This window comes from Nuphar pumila, chromosome 9 (assembly GCF_984573655.1).
Source record: "Nuphar pumila chromosome 9, dmNupPumi1.hap1.1, whole genome shotgun sequence".
Taxonomy (NCBI): Eukaryota; Viridiplantae; Streptophyta; class Magnoliopsida; order Nymphaeales; family Nymphaeaceae; genus Nuphar; species Nuphar pumila.
In genome coordinates this window covers 6451909-6472692 of record NC_143257.1, presented here as the reverse complement: position 1 = coordinate 6472692, position 20784 = coordinate 6451909, and positions in this window count along the sequence as shown.

Below are 20784 nucleotides of genomic sequence, written 5' to 3'. Positions count from 1 at the left end.
ATATATATATATATATATATATATACTTCACAGTCCATGTTGTCCTTTAGTTTCTTGACCCAACTTGTTTTAAAAAAATTGAACAATAATTTTCTTACCTTGAAAAGGCAAATTATTCTTTTTATTAGGAGCCATGGTTTGTCTGGTCATCTTGATGGTTTGTTTAAAATGTCATCTGAGTTTATTGTGCAGGAGCAAAGAGATGACAAAGGAATCCTGAGTATGTGTCATGGGTAAAAAAGGATTAAGCAGTTGTAGCTTATCTAACGTCTACGCTCTCACAAGAGTTCTCATTGGCATTCCAGATGACCGCACAGCTAAAGAACTATAGGACAGTTTGGCCAAGACATATTCCCAAATATCATAATCCAAAGTTATGTATCTAAGAAAAGAGTTTCAGAGTCTCAAAAAGAGTTCTTCAACTATTTTAGAATATTTAAACAAAATGAAAGAGATCACTGATCAGTTAGCGTTGGTTGGGGAGACTGTTTCCAATCGTGATAAGGTCCAACAGACTCTAGCTGGCTTGGAACAAGAATATCATGTTATTTCTACGACATTGCAGTGATTTCCTATTCTTTCAACGTTTGAAGATCTCAGACCTCGATTACTTCAGTATGAGATGAATCTCAAGAATGCTACTGGAGACTCCAGGTTATCACAAGATTCTCATGAGGTGTTGTAAAGGGGGCAAATAGAGGAAGAGGAAGAGGAGGCTACCAAGGAGGTCGTGGCAGAGGAAGAGCAAAAAATCAGGGAGGCAGAGGTATTTTGCCTTCTCCTAATGCCCCAAATTCAAATAGTGTTAATATTGGGGGTAGACATATTCCAATTTGCTTTATATGCAAAAAGTCTAGTATTGTGAAAGCTAATTGTTATCACAAAGATGATCCATACTGATGACAGTTTTACTTATCATAAAGGTCCTGCAGTTGTACAAAATATGAATCAGTCACATGCTGGAAGAGAGAAAAACTTGGGTGATTTGAATGCATTAGTTGTCGTAATAAATTCATTAAATCTGAAACATAATGATCAAGGAGTATGGTACGGTGATTCTTGAGTAGTTAGTCACATCACTGGAGATGCAGGTAAGCTTTCTAGACCAATTACATATTCTGAAAAGGACAATGTTATCACAGGAGATGGTGTCAAACACCCGATCACATATGTTGAAAATGTTTTTATCCCTTTCTCTGAGTCTAAATCTATTAAACTTCTTGATGTTCTTTGTGCAACCAACATTAAGAAAAAAAAAATTTTGTTTTCAAACTTGTTGATGATATTAATTCCTGCATTGTTTTCACTCCTTCTGTGTATGTGAAAGATCTTCACATGAAGACAACATACGTTGACTGGGAGCGACGTGGAAACATGTACATTTTCAAAGAAAATCCATTGCAGAAGTCTTCATCTTTTTTTTCAAGATCTGTTCTGAAAAAGTCTTTTGCTTATACAGTCAGTCTTGTTAATAATGTCAATCTTTGGCACAATAGATTGGGTCACTGTAGTCTCAAATTTATTGAACATCTTGTCTCTAGCAAATTGATTTCAAACACATGTTTGAGTCATGATTTAAATAAGACATTGTGTTACAGTTGCCAGGTTTGCAAGAATCATGTAATTCCTTTTAATTATATGGTTTTTATTGATTTAGAGAAGGCATACGATAGAGTACCTAGGGACGTTCTCTGGTGGACAATGATGAAGAAAGGTGTTTCCCTAAAGTACATTAGTATAATTAAAGATATGTATGAAGGAGCAATAACCAATGTCCGCACTTGTGGAGGGGTGACAACCAATTTTCCGATAACGGTTGGGTTACATCAAGGATCTGCTTTAAGCCCTTTCCTATTTGCGATAGTGATCGATGAGCTTACGAGATCAATTCAAGAAAATGTACCGTGGTGTATGTTGTTTGCTGATGATATTGTTTTGATTGATGAGTCTAGAGCTGGGGTTAATGCTAAGTTAGAATTATGGAGACAGACATTGGAAGCTAGAGGTTTTAAGTTGAGTAAGAGTAAGACTGAATATATGGAATGTCGGTTTAGTAAGCAACGAAGTAGTGATGGGAGTGTAGTGAAGCTTGGTGAGCAAGAAATACCGGTGAATGATTATTTCAAATATTTGGGATCCATCATTCAAAAGTATGGAGAAATTGATGGAGATGTAAATCATAGGATAAAGGTTGGGTGGATGAAATGGAAAAGTGCAACTGGAGTGTTGTGCGATCGTAGAATGCCATTGCGGTTGAAGGGAAAGTTTTATAGGACGACTATTAGACCCGCTTTACTATATGGTACGGAATGTTGGGCTGCCAAGAGACATCATATTCAAAAAATGAGTGTAGCTGAGATGCGGATGCTTAGATGGATGTGTGGAAATACAATAAAAGATAAGATTCGGAACGAGGAGATACGTAAGAAGGTATGTGTTGCACCCATTGAAAATAAGATGCGAGAGAATCGTTTACGGTGGTTTGGACATATTCGGCGAAGGCCTAATGATGCTCCAGTTAGAAGGTTGGAGAAATGGGAAAATATATTAGTTAAAAGAGGTCGGGGTAGGCCTAGGAAGACTTGGATGGAGATGATAGGAAAGGATATGAATGCTTTGAACCTCACCGAGGACATGGTATTGGATAGAAATGATTGGAGGAAAAGGATTATTGTGGAAGACCCAAAATGAATTTCTTTTTTGGTTCATATCGCTGACCCCAATTGTTTTGGGATGAAGGCGTAGTTGTTGTTGTTGTTGTAATTGTTAAAACATATGTAATAATACCATAATACCCGATAGGGGTATTATGGTCATTTCACAAAGTACCCCATAGGGGTACTTATTTTGTTTCTCGTATTTCACTATTTTTTATTTTTCTTTTTATTTTTATTTTTGTATTTTTTGGATACCGAAAAGGGGCCCCACAACCCAACGGTCACATATGTGACCGTTGGGGCCTCCCAACGACTCTATTGGGAGCCCCTTTGGTCTCCTCTTCTTATAAATAGGGGGAACCCCCCATGTATGTTGTATTGCTCTTGAGAGCTCCTCTTCAATAATAGTGATATTATTTTTCATGTGTGTAGCCTTTTTATAAGGCCCTTTGTTTATCCCTTAGTGGATTTTCTCTCTTGTACTTGTTGCATTTGTCCGTGTGGGACATAGTGAATGCTTTAGCATTCTTGGTTTCTTCCGCTTATTTCATTACATGGTATCAGAGCCATAAGATCTTCTAAAGGTAAAATCTTGTCTCTCTCTACTTCCTTTCTTTCTCACATCTTCCTTGAGTAGCAATGGAAGTCAAGATCGATCTATCATTCAAACTCAATGGAAAAAATTACATGATGTGGGCATCCGCAATGGAGAATAATCTCAAAGGCAAGAAGCTTTGGGGTTATGTAATGGGAACCGTTCCGGAACCCCAACTTAAGCTCACAAAGATGGAAGGAGATCAAGAGAAAGCACTTGAAGGCGATGCTCGTCTCAAGGCCATTGAAGATTATAATCATCAAATGGAAGATTGGGAGAGCAACCATGCAAAAATCCTTGCATGGTTTATGAATAATGTCGAACTTAAGGTATGTGCAAATATTGCAAAATTCCGCCGGGCAAATGAAGCTTGTTTTTTTATGAAAGGTATGTTTACCCAAAAGGATCTTGCAAGAGCTTATTTCTTGCAAGAAAAAGTAAGAACCACAAAACAAGGCGACATGAGCATACAAGATTACTATAGTGCTCTAAATCCTTTGTGGGATGAATTGGCTCTTTTAGAGCCTAAATGGGTATCTATGGAGGATGTGGTTCTAAGACAAAAACAAATGGAACAAGATAGATTGTTTCAATTTTTATTTGAGCTTCGTCCCGAATTTGAACAAGTGAGATCCTCACTTCTCCATAGATCCACGTTTCCTCCCTTAGAAGAAGCTATTGCCGAGATTACTCAAGAAGAGACTAGGCATAGCATGGGTAAAAGCATAGAGGAAGTTCTTGCCGTATCTAAACCCGGCAATCATGTTAAAACATACAAACCACCTCATTTTGGTAAGCAAGGGAGTGGTGGAAGAAAAATGATTATATGTCACCATTGTTATGAGCCAGGACATATTAAACCCGTTTGCCCAAAGCTAAATGGGGCATTCAAGCCAAAGGTGGCTTCCGTTGAAGAATCCACCACCAAAGAAGATGACGGCAAGAACGGGGATCTCAAAGACACTCTTGGACAAATCTCATTGGCTCTTCAACAAATCTTAAAGGTCACTTCTTCCACCTCCGGTGCCGCCATTGCCTCATCATCACCTCCCGGTACGTACTCTTGGATTTTAGATTCCGGAGCTTCTTTTCACATGACCCCTCATGAAAATGCATTAACCAATGTGCACACCAATTCAAAAATGTCTTGTGTCTCTACGACCGATGGAACTTTTCTCAAAATAAATGGTGTTGGAACTCTTGATTCTAAAAATGTTCAAAATTTCCTTGTTCCAAAAGTTAGAATAGTTCCAAAATTAAATCTTTAACCTCTTTTCCGTTTCTCAAATAGCCGACCATGGATGTGAAATATCTTTCTCATCCCAAGGGTGCTTTGTGCAGGATCTCCGGTCCGGGAAGCGGATTGGGCAAGGCCATAGGAAGGGAGACCTTTATTTTATGGATAATTTAATGCTTCCAAATACCTCATTTTGTACTTATGTCCAAGACAAAAATATTGAAACTTGGCATAAAAGGCTTGGACATCCAAGTTACTCTAAAATGTATCTTTTTCCTTTTGGACACAAGTTTTGTAAAGAAAAAGATATCAATTGCAAAGATTGCTTTTTTGGCAAAATGAAGTCTACTCCTTTTCCTATTAGATCCTTTGTGACAACAAGACCTTTTGAATTGGTGCATTCCGATGTTTGGGGGCCATCTCCGGTTTTATCTAAAGGTGGATATTCATATTATGTTACTTTTATTGATGATTATACTAGATATGTATGGATTTATTTTCTTAACTTTAAATCGGAAGTTTTTAACTTCTTTAAAGAATTCCATGCAAAAATTCAAAATCAATTTCAAAGTCAAATATCCATTCTTAGATCCGATTCGGGTGGAGAATACTTATCAAATGATTTTCAAGCATATCTAAAACAACATGGCATTTGTCATCAAAAATCTTGCCCAAGAACTCCTCAACAAAACGGTCTAGCGGAAAGAAAACATAGGCATATTTTAGAAACCACTAGATCCTTACTCATTTCTAAAAATATTCCAAAAAATTTTTGGGCCGAAGCCGTGTTAACCTCCACCTATTTAATCAATAGGATGCCATCTTCAAAATTGAATAATATCTCTCCTTATGAAAAACTTTTTAATATGACACCCGACTACAATCGTCTTCGGATTTTTGGGTGTAAATGCTTTGTTCTTTTACATAAAAGAGATAAATTGTCACCTAAAGCAATAGAATGTGTATTTTTAGGATATGGTGAAAATCAAAAAGGCTATAGATGCTTTGATCATAAAAACAATAAGTTATTTGTCTCCAAAGATGTAACCTTTTTAGAAGATGAAAATGGATTTGACATATTGGAAAAATCAAATGAAATTGATTATATGTTTATCAATGATCTTTTAGAAGATTCAAATGATGACTCTTTGAGTCATCCGGAAATTTTAGAAAATACTCATGATTCTCATGATGATGATGTATCACCAACTAATGGTGACAATCTCCAAGTATACACTCGGCGTGAGGAAGCCCAACCTATTAGTGCTTTAGAAAAATTCTTGCGGCTTAATGAACCCCTAGAAGAAACCTCCCTTAGGCGTTCTTCTAGAGAATCAATTCCACCTAATAGGTTTGTCTCATATGAAACTCTTTCACCTAAATATAGAGCTTGTCTAATAGCCTTGCATTCTTACTATGAACCCTCCCATTATAATCAAGCAAAAAGTATACCTCATTGGGTTGAAGCAATGAAAGTTGAACTAGATGCTTTAAATAAAGCTAAAACTTGGGAAATAGTTCACCTTCCGCCAAATAAGAAAGCTATAGGATGTCGATGGGTCTACAAAGTCAAAACAAAAAGTGATGGTTCCCTAGAGCGCTATAAAGCTAGATTAGTTGCTAAGGGATACTCACAAGAATATGGCATCGATTATGAAGAGACTTTTGCTCCCGTGGCTCGCATGACAAGCGTTAGAACTTTAATTGCGGTAGCATCATCTAAGAAATGGCCTATACTCCAATTAGATGTTAAAAATGCATTTCTTAATGGTCAGTTGAATGAAGAAGTATATATGGATCCTCCGCCGGGAATCAGTGTTAACCAAGGTCAAACCCTTCGGTTATTAAAAGCCTTATATGGTCTTAAACAAGCCCCTAAGGCTTGATATGATAGATTTAGTGCTATCATGTTACAATTGGGATTTCGCTCATGTTATACTGACACTGCTCTTTTTGTTAAAAATGCAGGTAATAGTATCATCATCCTTCTGCTTTATGTTGATGATATGATCATCACTGGCAATGATGAAAGCGGTATTCTTAAAGTTAAAAATATGTTAAAACATAATTTTGATATGTCTGATCTGGGTTTTCTCAGGTACTTTCTTGGCATAGAAGTTGCATACTCTCCTCGAGGGTATATACTGTCACAGATGAAGCTTGTTGCAGACATATGCTCCAAATCTGGGATTTCAGATGATAAAAAGGTGAAGACTCCCGAGGTTATCAATGCTAAACTACGACTGGAGGATGGAGTTCTGCTGGACGATCCTACGCCCTACAGGCAACTCATAGGCTCCCTCACCTATCTGACTATCACCAGGCCCGATATTGCTCATGTTGTGCACTCTGCAAGCCAATTTCAGCATGCTCCTACATCTGTGCATATGAGTGCTGTGCTCCGGATCATTCGATATATTAAAAATACTTTGACTAAAGGGCTATTCCTATCCTCAATCTCTTCCTTAGATTTACTAGCTTATACTGATGCTGACTGGGGAGGAAACCCAAATGATCGAATCTCAACTACTGGCTTTTGTGTATTCCTAGGAGATTCGCTAATTGCTTGGAGGTGCAAGAAACAGCAGAAAGTCTCATTGTCTTCTACTGAAGCAGAATACAGGGCTATGGCAACCACTACAATGGAGCTGGTGTGGCTTCGAAGTCTTCTTCAAGATATGGGAGTCGAAATTACCGGGGCTTCGAAGCTTTGTTGCGACAACAAAAGTGCTATCTACATTGCCAGCAACCACACTTTCCATGAGAGGACGAAGCATATTGAAATGGATTGTCATTATGTACGTGATGAATATCTTCGTGGGACAGTAACACTGCCATATGTCACTTCAGAATATCAACTTGCTGATTTCTTCACCAAAGCCCTGCCTGCTCCTCGCTTCTTGTTCCTCCTTGGCAAACTTTCGGTCATTCCCCCGTAAAGTTTGAGGGGGGGTGTTAAAACATATGTAATAATACCATAATACCCGATAGGGGTATTATGGTCATTTCACAAAGTACCCCATAGGGGTACTTATTTTGTTTCTCGTATTTCACTATTTTTTATTTTTATTTTTATTTTTATTTTTGTATTTTTTGGATACCGAAAAAGGGTCCCACAATGGAGTCGTTGGGGCCCCCAACGGTCACATATGTGACCGTTGGGGGCTCCCAACGACTCTATTGGGAGCCCCTTTGGTCTCCTCTTCTTATAAATAGGGGGAACCCCCCATGTATGTTGTATTGCTCTTGAGAGCTCCTCTTCAATAATAGTGATATTATTTTTCATGTGTGTAGCCTTTTTATAAGGCCCTTTGTTTATCCCTTAGTGGATTTTCTCTTTGTGCTTGTTGCATTTGTCCGTGTGGGACATAGTGAATGCTTTAGCATTCTTGGTTTCTTCCGCTTATTTCATTACAGTAATAAAAGAGCTTCGAAACCTTTTGAAATTGTGCATTTTGATGTTGAGGCTCTGCTCCAGAAAATTCATTTTTTTGAAGTAGATATTATGTTATATTTATCGATTATTACTCTCGTTATTCGTGGATATTTTTCATGAAACAAAAGTTTAAAGCATTTGACATCTTTCGCAAATTTCATGTATATGTCAAAATTCAATTTTGCTTGACTATTCTTAATTTCCAAAGTGATGGGAGTGGTGAGTACGTTTCTAATAATTTCGTTGAATTTCTGCAATTAAATAGAATTGTTCGAAGGATGACCTGTCCTCGCACCCCTCAACAAAATGGTCTTGCAGAGCAAAAACATCACCATGTTGTAGAAAGTGCCCTCACTATGATACATGTCAGTGGAGTACCAATGGGACTATGGACAGAAACCTTTCATTCTGCGTTTATGTAATAAATTGTCTTCCCATGGAAGTATTGGACAGGAAATCGCCCTATTTCATGCTTTATGGCAAACATCCTGACTATACACATTTGAAGTTTTTTTTTGCATTTGTTATGTTCATATTGATAAGACCCAAAGAAATAAATTTGTGAATAAAGCCAGCATTTGCAGATTTGTTGGGTATGCAGATGGTTATAAAGGGTATTGATGTTATGAGATTGCCACTAGAACCATTCGTATATCACAGAATGTTGTATTTGACAAGAATTGTTTTCGGCATGATGATAATACAAATATACTTCAAGACAGGCAATCAAAAATTGAATACTACCATCCTTGGCTCAGTGCAGACTTATTTCTATTAGAGCAGCAAGGTGCGTGAACATACCTGGAACGAGGCAAGACTGGATTTGCTGAAGAGGCTGCAACAATGAGGTACAGGCTGAATGACTAAAACCCAAAAGCTACACGCTCCACCAGACGTCATTTTGTTCTATATAATGTAGCCTGATTAGGGCTATCATACAAAAGTCTGAATAGCCCCTGGTTATAAAAACTAATTACATAACACAGGTTTGGATCATGAATCCACATCGGACCCAAATCCAAAACCATATAAGAGCACTAAGAGTACAACGTCTTAAGAGCCTCCCTCAAGATGAGTGTGCATTTGAATCATGCTCATCTTGCCTTTAAGAAACCAAAATCTTTTAACTGTCAGTCCCGTAGTAAACAAATTTGCGATTTGATTCTTCGTTCCAATATATTTTGCTTCTATTTCTCGATCTTCAATCTTCTGCCTGATGAAGTGCTGATCTATCTCAATATGCTTTGTCCTTCCATGATGTATAGGATTCAGTGATATCCTTATAGCACTCTGATTATCACATAATAAAATAGATTTAGGTAAAAAATCTCCTAACTCGACGAAGAGATGTCTAATCCATGTTAATTCAAATGTGACGGAAGTCATCGCACGATATTCCGCTTCTGTGCTAGATCTTGCAACAACCCTTTGCTTTTTACTGCTCCATGAAACTAAGTTTCTTCCAAGAAATACAAATAAGTATTGACCCTCTTTCATCAGGATCTCCAGCCCAATCCGCATCTGAATGTGCCATTAACATTAATGTGCCATAACTTTGACTTCTTTTCTCATACACTAAGTCGTCTCCTATGGTACCTTTCAAATATCACAAAATCCGTTTGACTGCCTCCATATATACAGTTCTTGGTTCATGCATGGACTGAGACACTTGCTAGTGAAAGTCAAATATTAGAGCATGCCGACTATGCACTGATAATTGGTGGCATCATCATATATGTCTCCATCACTACTACTTAGCTTTTGGTGAATGGGAGATGGGGTGGTCACTTATTTGCAGTTCATCATGCCGCATGTAGCAAGAAGATTAATGATATATTTATATTGATTCATTGTTAACTTCTTCTCTTGTCTATCAACTTCAATCCCAAGGAAGTACTTTAACTCTCCAAGATCTTTCATTTAAAATTTGTTGCTAAGTAACCTTTTGATCCTTTGAACGTATTTTTTTGAGTTTCCTGTGATTATCATGTCATCTACATATATAAGGAGCATTGTTATGCACTCTTCTCTTTTTGTATATGAATAGGGAGTAATCAAGATAGGAATGAACAAATTCATGTCGCTGAATTTCTTGGGAAAAGCTTTCAAACCATGATCGTGAAGCTTGTTTTAACCCATAAATGGATTTCTGTAATCTACACACATAACCAGTTGGATCACCTTAAGAATAGCCTTCTAGTTGTTCCATATACACCTCTTCTTTCAAGTTTCCATGAAGAAAGGCGTTCTTGACATCCATCTGGTTGAGTGTCCAACCATAATCAATAGTTAAAGGCATGACAATGCGAATGGTACCCATTTTTATCACAGGGTTGAATGTTTCATCATAATCCAATCCATGTTTTTGAGTAAATCATTTTGCCACGAGTCGTGCTTTGTATCTCTCCACACTACTGTTGAGCCTATAGTTTATTTTATAAACCCATTTGGATCCAACAACATTTTTGTTCAAAGGCCTTCGAACAATTTCCCATGTCTGACATTTATGTAGTGTTTTTGTTTCTTCATTCATTGCATCAACCCATCTTTTATGTTGATAAGCTTGATAATAATGCTTAGGTTCTTCCTGAGCTTTTATGGCAGCAAGGAATGCTTGATGATCTGCACTAAAATTTTCATAACTAATCTACTTCTACATAAGATATTGTATTTGTGTCGATCTTCTCAAAGTTATAGAGTTATCATGTGTCGCCACGGATCCTTTTTGTTCTGGTTCTTAGGGCATAAAATGAGATATTGTACCTCTGGTATAAACTTGTCCCTCTATAAATTTGTTATGTGTTTGCTCTATTACCTCACGTTTATTATCAATTCCTCCTCTGTCAGATTCAGAGGTGACAGTTCCCTCCTTTTCGGCATGTGAAAATAATTTTGCACTGAGCCAAGGTTGATAATATTGCATCTTAGATTGCTGATGTTGAAGCATATTGGCGTTATCTTTATGCTGAAAGGAATTCTCATCAAAAATAGCATTTTTATGAGATACGAATGGTTTTGGTGGAAATCTCATATCCTTTATAGTTGTCGGCATATCCAACGAATCTGCAAATACTAGCTTTGTTCCCAAACTTATTTCGTTGACTCTTGTCAACATGAACATAACAGATACAACCAAAGAACTTCAAATGCATAATCAGGATGTTTACCATATAGCACGAAATACGAAGATCGTCTATTCAGAGCTTCCATGAGGAGACGATTTATTACATAGATCGCAGAATAAAAGGCTTTCGTCTATAGTCATACTGGTAAATCGCCGGCATACATCATAGTAAGTGCACTATCTGCAATGTCCTAATGCTTGCGTTCTGCAAGACCATTCTGTTGAGGGGTATGAGGACACGCCACCCTTCGAACAATCTCATTCAGTTGCAAAAATTCAATGAAGTCATTGAAAACATACTCCCCACCTCCATCACTTTGGAAATTAAGAATGGTGGACGAAAATTGATTTTTGACATAGGCATGAAACTTGCGAAAAATGTCAAAAACTTTGGATTTTGTTTCATACAAAATATCCAGGAATAACGAGAATACTCATCAACAAATATAACATAATATCTACTTCCAGAAAATGGTTTTTTTGGAGCAGGACCCAAAACATCAGAGTACACAATCTCAAAAGGTTTTGAAGCTCTTTCATTTATGAAATAAAAAAGAATTACATGACTCTTACAAACTTGACAACTGGAAGATAGTGTTTTATTCAAATCATGACTCAAATTTGTCTCTTAAATCAACTTATAAGAGACAAGATTTTCAATAAATTTACTACAATGACCCAACTGATTGTGCCAAAGATTAGCATTATTGACAAGACTGACGATGAAAATAAGAGACTTCTCAGGAGTCGAAGTTGATGATGAAGAAGAACATTTTTGCAATGGATTTTCTTTAAAGATGTACATGTTCTCACATCACTCCCCTTCAGCGCACGTTGTCTTCATGCAAAAATCATTCACATACACAAAAGAAAGAGTGAAAACGTAAGAATTAGTATCATCAACAAGTTTAGAAACAGACACTAGATTTTTCTTGATATTGGGTGCACAAAGAACATCAAAAAGTTTAACAAACTTAGACTCAGAAGAATGAACAAAGACATTTCCAACATAAGTAATGAGATGTTTAATCCTGTCTCCCGTGACAATACTGCTATTGTCAGAATATCTAATGGGACTAGAAAGTTTACCTGCATCTCTGGTGATGTGGCTAGCTGCTTCGGAATCAACATATCAAATTCCTTGATCATCCTGTTTTAGATTCAAAGAGTTTAGGGTAGCAACCAATGCATTAATATCACCTACATTTCTTTCTCCTCCAGCAATTGTTTGATTCATAGTTGATTTAACTGGATTGCCTTTATGATAATTGGAGTTGTCCTCTGCATTGTAGTTGGGATCATCTTTATGATAACAATTAGCTTTCACATGCCCAATCTTTTTGCATATAAAACATATTGGAACCCTTCTGCCTCTAATATTAACATTGTTGGTGTTTGAAGTATTAAGAAAAGGTAAAATGCCTCTACCTTGTTGAATTTCACCTCTTTCACGATCACGGCCTCCTCAATAATAACCTCATCTTCCTCTTCATTTATTTGTCCCTATAAATAACACTTCATGAGAGTCATGTGAAGGCTCAAAATTTCCTATGACATGCTTGAGATTCATCTCAAACTAAAGTAATCATGACTTGATGTCTTCAAATGATGAAAGAATAAGAAAACACTACAAAGTAGTGGAGATAACATGATATTCATCTCCCAGACCAGCGAGTGTCTGTTGGACTTTGTCAAGATCAGAAACATTTTCTCCAACGAGAGCTAAATGGTCAGAAATCTCTTTCACTTTATTCAAATATTTCATAATGCTTGAGGATCCCTTCTTGAGGCTTTGGAACTCTTTCTTCAAATACATAACTCTGAACTCTGAAATTTGAGAATATGTTTTCACTATGTTGTCCCATAATTCTTTGGTTGTACAGTCATCCAGGATTCCAATGAAAACTTCTTGTGATAGAGTAGAACTGAGATAAGCTACAACTAATTGGTCTCTTTTAACCCATGACACATATTAAGGATTTCTGATATAAACCACGTTCGGTGCCACTTTGTTGTCTCTTTGCTCCTGCATGACGAACTCTGATGGCATTTTAATTGATCCATCAAGATGACCAGATAGGTCGTGACTTTTAATGAAAGGTATAATTTGCCTTTTCCAAGTAAAAAAATTGTTGTTATTTAGTTTTTTTTTAAACAAGTTGAGGTAGGAGACTAGAGGACAACATAAGTCGTGGAACATTAGTGTCCATAAGGAAAAGTGAAGGATGTAATGATAAAAGATATAATGACAGAAAAATAAAAACAAATCAGGAACAATGACATACTGCTGTCAAAATAAGGAAACAACAAAGAGTGACAACAGGAAATGCAAAAAAAAAATAAAGATGACAGACCACTGTCAACAAGGAAAAATATATGCAGAAACAACCACAGATTGTTGTTAACAAGATAAGTTTACTGCAAAACAGAAAAAAGATTCGACACAATAAAAAAAGACCAAGAAGCAAATTTTCTTTTCATGACACAATAGTCTGGAACGATCCACGACACAGGTTTTGAAACCAAAGGTACGGTACCAGCATATGTAGAATCAAAACAAAAATAATATTCACGACAAAGAGGTTCCAAGATGAGCAGATAAGAGGAATCAGACTCGTTACACAAAAATAATGATTCTAGCCAGATATACGACACATTGAATAACGACCCAAAAAATATCGTGCAGCAGAAAGTCCACGATCAGAGAATAATCAGATTCATGGCCAGAAAGGACGGAATCTGATCTGGAGAGCAAAAATATATAACATGAAAGAAACAGAGAAGAACGATTATTTGAAAACTCGTGTGAATCAAATAATAGATTGTTGCAGGCCAAGAAAAGCAGGCAAAACACAGAGGGGGAGAGCATGAGAAACGCAGACAGATCACGCCCAATCACGAATCTTGCTCTGATACCATGTTAGAGCAGCAAGGTGCCTGAGCGTACCCGGAACAAGGCAAGACAGGATTTGCTGAAGAGGCTGAAACGATGAGGTACAGGCTGAATGACTAAAATCCAAAAGTTGCACGCTCCACCAGACGTCATTCTGTTCTATATAATGTAGCCTGATTAGGGCTATCATACAAAAGTCTGAACAGCCCCTGGTTATAAAAACTAATTACATCACACAGGTTTGGATCATGGATCCACATCAGACCCAAATCCAAAACCATATAAGAGCAGTAAGAATACGTCTGAACAATTTCCACATGCAGAAAGGGAGGATACAGTTTCTGTTGAACTAGATGAGACAGGAACTGATGATAGAGACAAGACAGAGGAGCAGACCCACAACAAATTCAAAGAGGGACAGGTTTATACCAGAGGTACGAGATCCTATTTTATGACCAAAATGTCAAGACAGGAAGGCCCATGGGCACAGATGAGAATTCCGTGACTTTGAGGAGGTCGGCACAAATACGTCATCTCGTAGAGAAGTGGGTTAATTATGAAAACTTTAGTGTAGATCATCAAGCATTTCTTGCAGCCATAGAGTCTCAAGAAGAGCCCAAGCATTTCTATCAGGCGTATCAACATAAAAGTTTGGTTGATGCTATGAATGAAGAAATGGAAGCTCAGCACAAATGTCAAACATAGAAAATAGTTAAAGGACCTTTGAATAAGAATATGGTTGGGTCCAAGTGGGTTTATAAAATAAAATATAGACCCGACGGTAGTGTAGAGAGATACAAAGCACGACTTGTGGCAAAAGGATTCACTCAAGAACATGGATTGGATTATGATGAAACATTCAATCCAGTGATAAAAATGTGTACCATTCGGATCATTATGCCTCTAGCTATTGATTATGGTTGGACACTCAATCAGATGGATGTTAAAAACGAATTTCTCCATGATAGTCTAAAGGAAGAAGTGTATATGGAACGAGAAGGGTACACTCAAGATGACATGAATGCTTATGTGTGTAGATTACAAAAGTCCATTTATGGATTGAAGCAGGCATCGCGTTCATGGTTTGAAAGTTTTCTCAAGAAATCCATAGACATGGATTTGTTCGTTCATATCTTGATTATTCCTTGTTACCTACAAAAGAGAAGGTTGCATAACACTTCTTATATATGTAGATGACATGATAATTACAGGAAATTCAGAACATATTCAAAAGATGAAAGGACTTCTTAGCAACAGATTCCAAATGAAAGATCTTGAAAAGTTAAAATATTTTCTTGAAATTAAAGTTGATAGGCAAAAGGAGGTGTTAACTATAACTCAACATAAATATACCATGGATTTACTTGCTAAGAGTGGAATGAGGGACCGCAAACCAGTGGCCACGCCATCTCCTATTCATCAAAAGTTAAGTAACGAAGATGGAGATATATATGAGGATGCAACAAACTATCGCAGTATAGTTGGCATGCTTCAATATCTGACCTTTACCAGGCCAGATATAGTTTATGTTGTAAATCAAGTGTCACAGTTCATACATAAACCAAGGATTGTACATATGGAGGTGGTCAAGAGGATCTTGCGGTATTTGAAGGGCACAATAGGAGATGGTTTGGTGTCTGAGAAATGAAGACAAAATCAGGACATGTTGATGTTGATGGCATACTCAGATACAGATTGGGCTGGAGACCCCAATGAAAGAAGATCAATGACCGACTATTGTGTGTTTCTTGGGAGAAACTTAGTCTCATGGACTAGCAAAAAGCAAAGGGTTATTGCAAGGTCAAGCACAAAAGCAAAATATCGTGCAACAACTTCCATCACATCCAAATTGATGTGGATTAGACATCTTTTAGTTGAGCTAGGAGAATTTTTACCAAAATCAATCTTATTATGTGACAATCAAAGTGCGATAAAGATCTCAGTGAATGCTATACATCATGGAAGAACGAAACACATTGAAATAGATCAGCACCTCATCAGGAAAAAGATTGAGGAATCAAAAACGAGAAGCCAGGTCTATTGGAACAGAAAATCAAATTGCAGATTTGCTCACCAAAGGGATGACGATAAGAAGATTATGGTTCCTTAAAGGCAAGATGAACATGATTCAAAATGCATGCTCATCTTGAAGGAGGTTGTTAAGACGTTATTTGATGGTTTCAGGTTTGGATCGAATATGGATCCAAGATCCAAAAATGTTATGTAATTAAGTTATACTTATGGGGGTTGTTTAGTCATTGGTATTATAGCCCTAATCAATCTGTAACATAAAAAGAGCAATACTCGTGAGGCACAGCTGTTGCTTATCATATTTTCTGGATCTCTCTCTCTTGTTCCAATACAAGAGTGTGTCGCTGCTATACAACAACGGGTTGCTGCTGATTGATTGGGCGCACTACAGGTCTAGTAATTCTTGACATCCTTTCACTCAGTTCATCCACGAACCAAGGATTGTTCATGTGGAGGCGGCTAAGAGGATCTTGCGGTATTTGAAAGGCACAATAAGAGATGGTTTGGCGTATGAGAAGAGAAGACAAAATCATGACATACTAATGGTGATGGCATATTCAGATGCAGATTGGGCTGGAGACACCGACGAAAGGATGTCAGTGACTGGTTATTGTGTATTTCTTGAAGGAAACCTAGTCTCGTGGAGCAGTAAAAAGAAAAAGGTTGTTGCAAGGTCAAGTACAAAAGCATAATATCATGTGATGGCTTACATCACATCAAAATTAACGTGAATTAAGTATCTTTTGGTTGAACTAGGAGAACTTTTATCAAAATCCATTTTATTATGTAAAAATCAGAGTGCAATAAAGATCTCAATGAATCCTATACATCATGAAAGAACAAAACATATTAAGATAGATCAACACCTTATCAGGCAAAAGATTGAAGATCAAGAACTAGAAGCAAGATACATTGGGACAGAAAACCAGATAGAAGACCTGTTCACAATAAGAAGATTTTGGTTTCTTAAAGGCAAGATGAGCATGATACAAATGCATGCTCACCTTGAGGGAGGTTGTTCACAATAAGAAGATTTTGTAATGTATCCCCTTATGATACTGTTTGGGTTTGGATCAGATGTAGACCCAGGATCCAAATATGTTGTGTATTACTGTTTTATTATTAAGGGTTGTTTAGTCTTTTGTAGCCCTAATTAGGTTGTAACATAAATAGTCGTTGAATACATGTTTAACGTGGTTTTTACTGTTGCAGTTTTTGCCTCTAGCCAATCTCTCTCTGCGTTTCTCCCTCTCTCGTTTTCACACAGCGTCGAATCACTGCAGATCTGATATTGTTCGATGTTCTAACAGACACCCCTGAAAAGGATCCGGATCCGATCCGATCCACGTATACTTATGCATTGTAACTCACTTTGACTGTCGGGTCTGGATACACCAGAGCCGGATCCATACCTATGTGTTGTAACATTATAAAACACACTATTTAGGTCACGATTCGATATGAAAAAAAAATGGTAACAGCCAAAAGCTTTGGGTTTTCTCTTCGTCTCTCTCTCCCTCCCTCTCTCTCTCTTTTCTCTACAGGTGAAAAAAACTTTCATGGTATCAGAGCATAGATCCGGCCAAGGCTGATAAGGATTCCGGCAAAAGCGAAGTTCGGAAAATCGAGTTTAAGGATTCCGGCAAGAGCCAAGTTCGGAAAATCGAGGTTTTTTTTTGTCTCCCTCTCCCTTTTCTTCTGTTTCTCTCCATTTCCTCCCCTCTTTGCTCATTCGTTCCCTTTTTTGAAAATCCATTTCCATACCTCTTGACCAAATCCTCCACCCCCTCACATATTGTTCGAACTGCTCCCTGTCCAAGCTCCACAGCCTTCAACAGCATCTCCTCGGTCAGAAAATCACAGTAGCCCTTTTTTGAAATCTCCTGTGTACCCACACCTCACGTGGGTTTCTTTTCTTTGAGAAACCGTGATCCACGTGAACTCTATTCACGTGGGTTTCACGTTTGGTGAATCTGCGATTCACGTGCACCATTTTTACGTGAACACAGACTGTGGGTGACTGTGTTTCACGAATCTTCCCTTATTTTTTTTCCTTTACCTAATCTCCTCTAAGTCTGTCTTTGCATATTCGTCTATTTTTTTTATGTTTCTTTACTGCTATGCCGTGAATCTTATTCCTTGAGTATCTATATCTATTCTTGTCAAAAAAAAAGGGGGGCGGGGGTTTCTTTCAACGTGTGAAGGCATTCTTCATCACAGAAACTGATTTTCCTGAATCCGACAGCCTGCGATTCTCCAAAAAAAAAAAAAAAAGGAAGAAAACGGGCTGAACTTTTTGCGAATACTCTGGTTGACATTCTTACTGTTTTTCATTCTCAAATGGATCCTTACCTCTCTCAATCAAATCTTTCTTCAAGCTTTCTCAACCAACTCGTTTCTGAAAAGTTGAATACCTCAAATTTCTTGATTTGGAAGAGACAAATTATTCCTTTTATAAAGAGTCAAGGTCTCTTAGGTCACCTGGATGGAACCACTCTCGTTCCACCAGAATTTGTCCCGAGAGAAGAGAAAGATGATCAAGGGGTGAGTTCGATCGTGTATGTCAAAAATGTAGAATTTCTCAATTGAGAAAGGAAAGATCAATCAGTTGTCGCATACATCACCTCAACCCTGTTTCAAGAAGTTCTAGTTGTCATTCCCGACAATTGTACAGTGCTACAACTCTGGGAGCGACTGGTTCAGACGTACTCGCAGGTTTCTCAAGCAAGAATGGTTTTCCTAAAAAGGGAGTTTCAGTTGTTAAGAAAAGAATTCATGACCATCATGGAATATTTGAACAAGATAAAGACCATCACAGATCAGCTTGCAGTTATAGGATGTGTCGTAAGCGACAATGACATGGTGCAACAAACTCTGAGTGGATTGGGATCTGACTACAATATGATAGTCACTTCACTATTGTGTCTCCCTACTCTTCCTTCGATGCATTACGAGCGAAATTGATTCAGTATGAAATGACTCTGAAGGGATTCTCTGAAGAAACTCACATCCACACAAATTCTCAAAAAGTTTTTGCCACAGGAGTGACTTATGGTAGAGGACGAAGACGAGGAGGACAAGGGCGAAGTGGATACGGGGGGCGTGGTCTGCTCCCCACTCCAAATATGTCTGCTCATGCATAGGCATCAAGATCCATTCCCACTTGCTTCTTTTGTAATAAAAAGGGGCATATCAAGGCGAATTGTTGGCACAATCCAGAGAATAAAGTAAAGGGTCCACAGACAGGAACGAAGTAAGATTTCTAATCCTATTCCTTATTTTGGAAAAAGTAAGATTGTTACTGGAGATGGATCCCACCATCCTGTTTCTCATGTTGGAAAAATTGTCATTCCTATGTCACATTCCACTCTTACTCTCTCTGACGTTCTTCATGCTCCTGACATTAAGAAAAACATTGTCTCTGTCTCCAAGGTTATTGATGATAATAATGCTTCAGTTGAATTTACTCCCTTCTCTGTGCAGGTCAAGGACCTACGCACGAGGGAAACATTCGCTGAAGGAAAAAGATGAGGCAATATGTATGTCTTTGAAGAAGCTCCATGTCATGCTATCCGCCCTGCTCACCTGAATTCAAAGCCTTCGTTAGAGTCGTGTTCATCTTCTTCTGCTAATGTTTTTAGTATTTCTGAACGTAATAAGTCATTCTTATGGCATAGTCGGTTAGGACATTGTGGGAGTCATTTTATTGAGAAATTTGTCTCTAATAATCTCATTCCAAAAAAAAGTCTTAATGGGAATGAGAGCAGTCCTAAGTGTTTCAGTTGTCTTTCATGTAAGAGTCATGTATTGCCTTTCCATTTCATTAATAAGAGAGCTTCAAAACCTTTTGAGATTATTTGTTCTGATGTATGGGGACCCGCCCCAATTGTCTCTGGATCTGAGAGAAGATACTATCTAATATTTGTTGATAGTTATTCTCGATACACTTGGATATATTTCATAAAGAATAAGTCGGAAGTCTTCTCTTTGTTTCAAAATTTTCTTTCCTTGGTCAAAAATCAATTTTCTGAGTCCATTCAATTTTTCCAATGTGATGGAGGTGGGAAATTCTCATCCCGTGATTTTGTTTCTTTTCTTCGAAATAATGGAACAGGAAGAAGGGTGTTTTGCCCCCATACTCCTCAACAAAATGGGATTGCTGAACGAAAACATAGACATATTGTTGAAAGTGCCATGAGTATGCTTCATGACAGCAATCTTCCTATCAACCTATGGACAGAAGACTTTCATTCTGCCGTGCATGTGATAAATAGACTGCCCATGGTTGTTCTGGAAAATAAGTCTCCTTATCACTGTCTTTTTGGAGTCCATCCTAGTTATCATGATTTGCGTGTTTTTTGTTGTGTTTGCTATATGCATATTGATCAGTATCTGAGAAACAACTTTCAGGACAAAAGCCAGAAATATAGGCTTGTGGGATATGCAGATGACTACAAAGGATATAGATGTTATGATCTCACCAACAAACGTATCAGAATCTCAAGAAATGTTGTCTTTGATGAACAAAACTTTGATGACGAAGCTGATGCAACGAATATGCCAACTGAAGTTTACTATCCTTGGTTGAGTTCAGAACTTTTTGTTAACTCGAATGAAGCATGCTCCTCAGATTGCGTGCAGCAAGAAGAAGAGAGTTTTGAAGACACTGGGATGTCGAGATCACAGAATACAGCAGAAGTACCAGGCAGATACAAAGGCATTGTCTACTCTAGACAGAGACCGACAGAATCAAGTCATTCAGATTATGTCTCAGACGGCAATCCGACTACTTCTCATACTCTTGAGGTCAG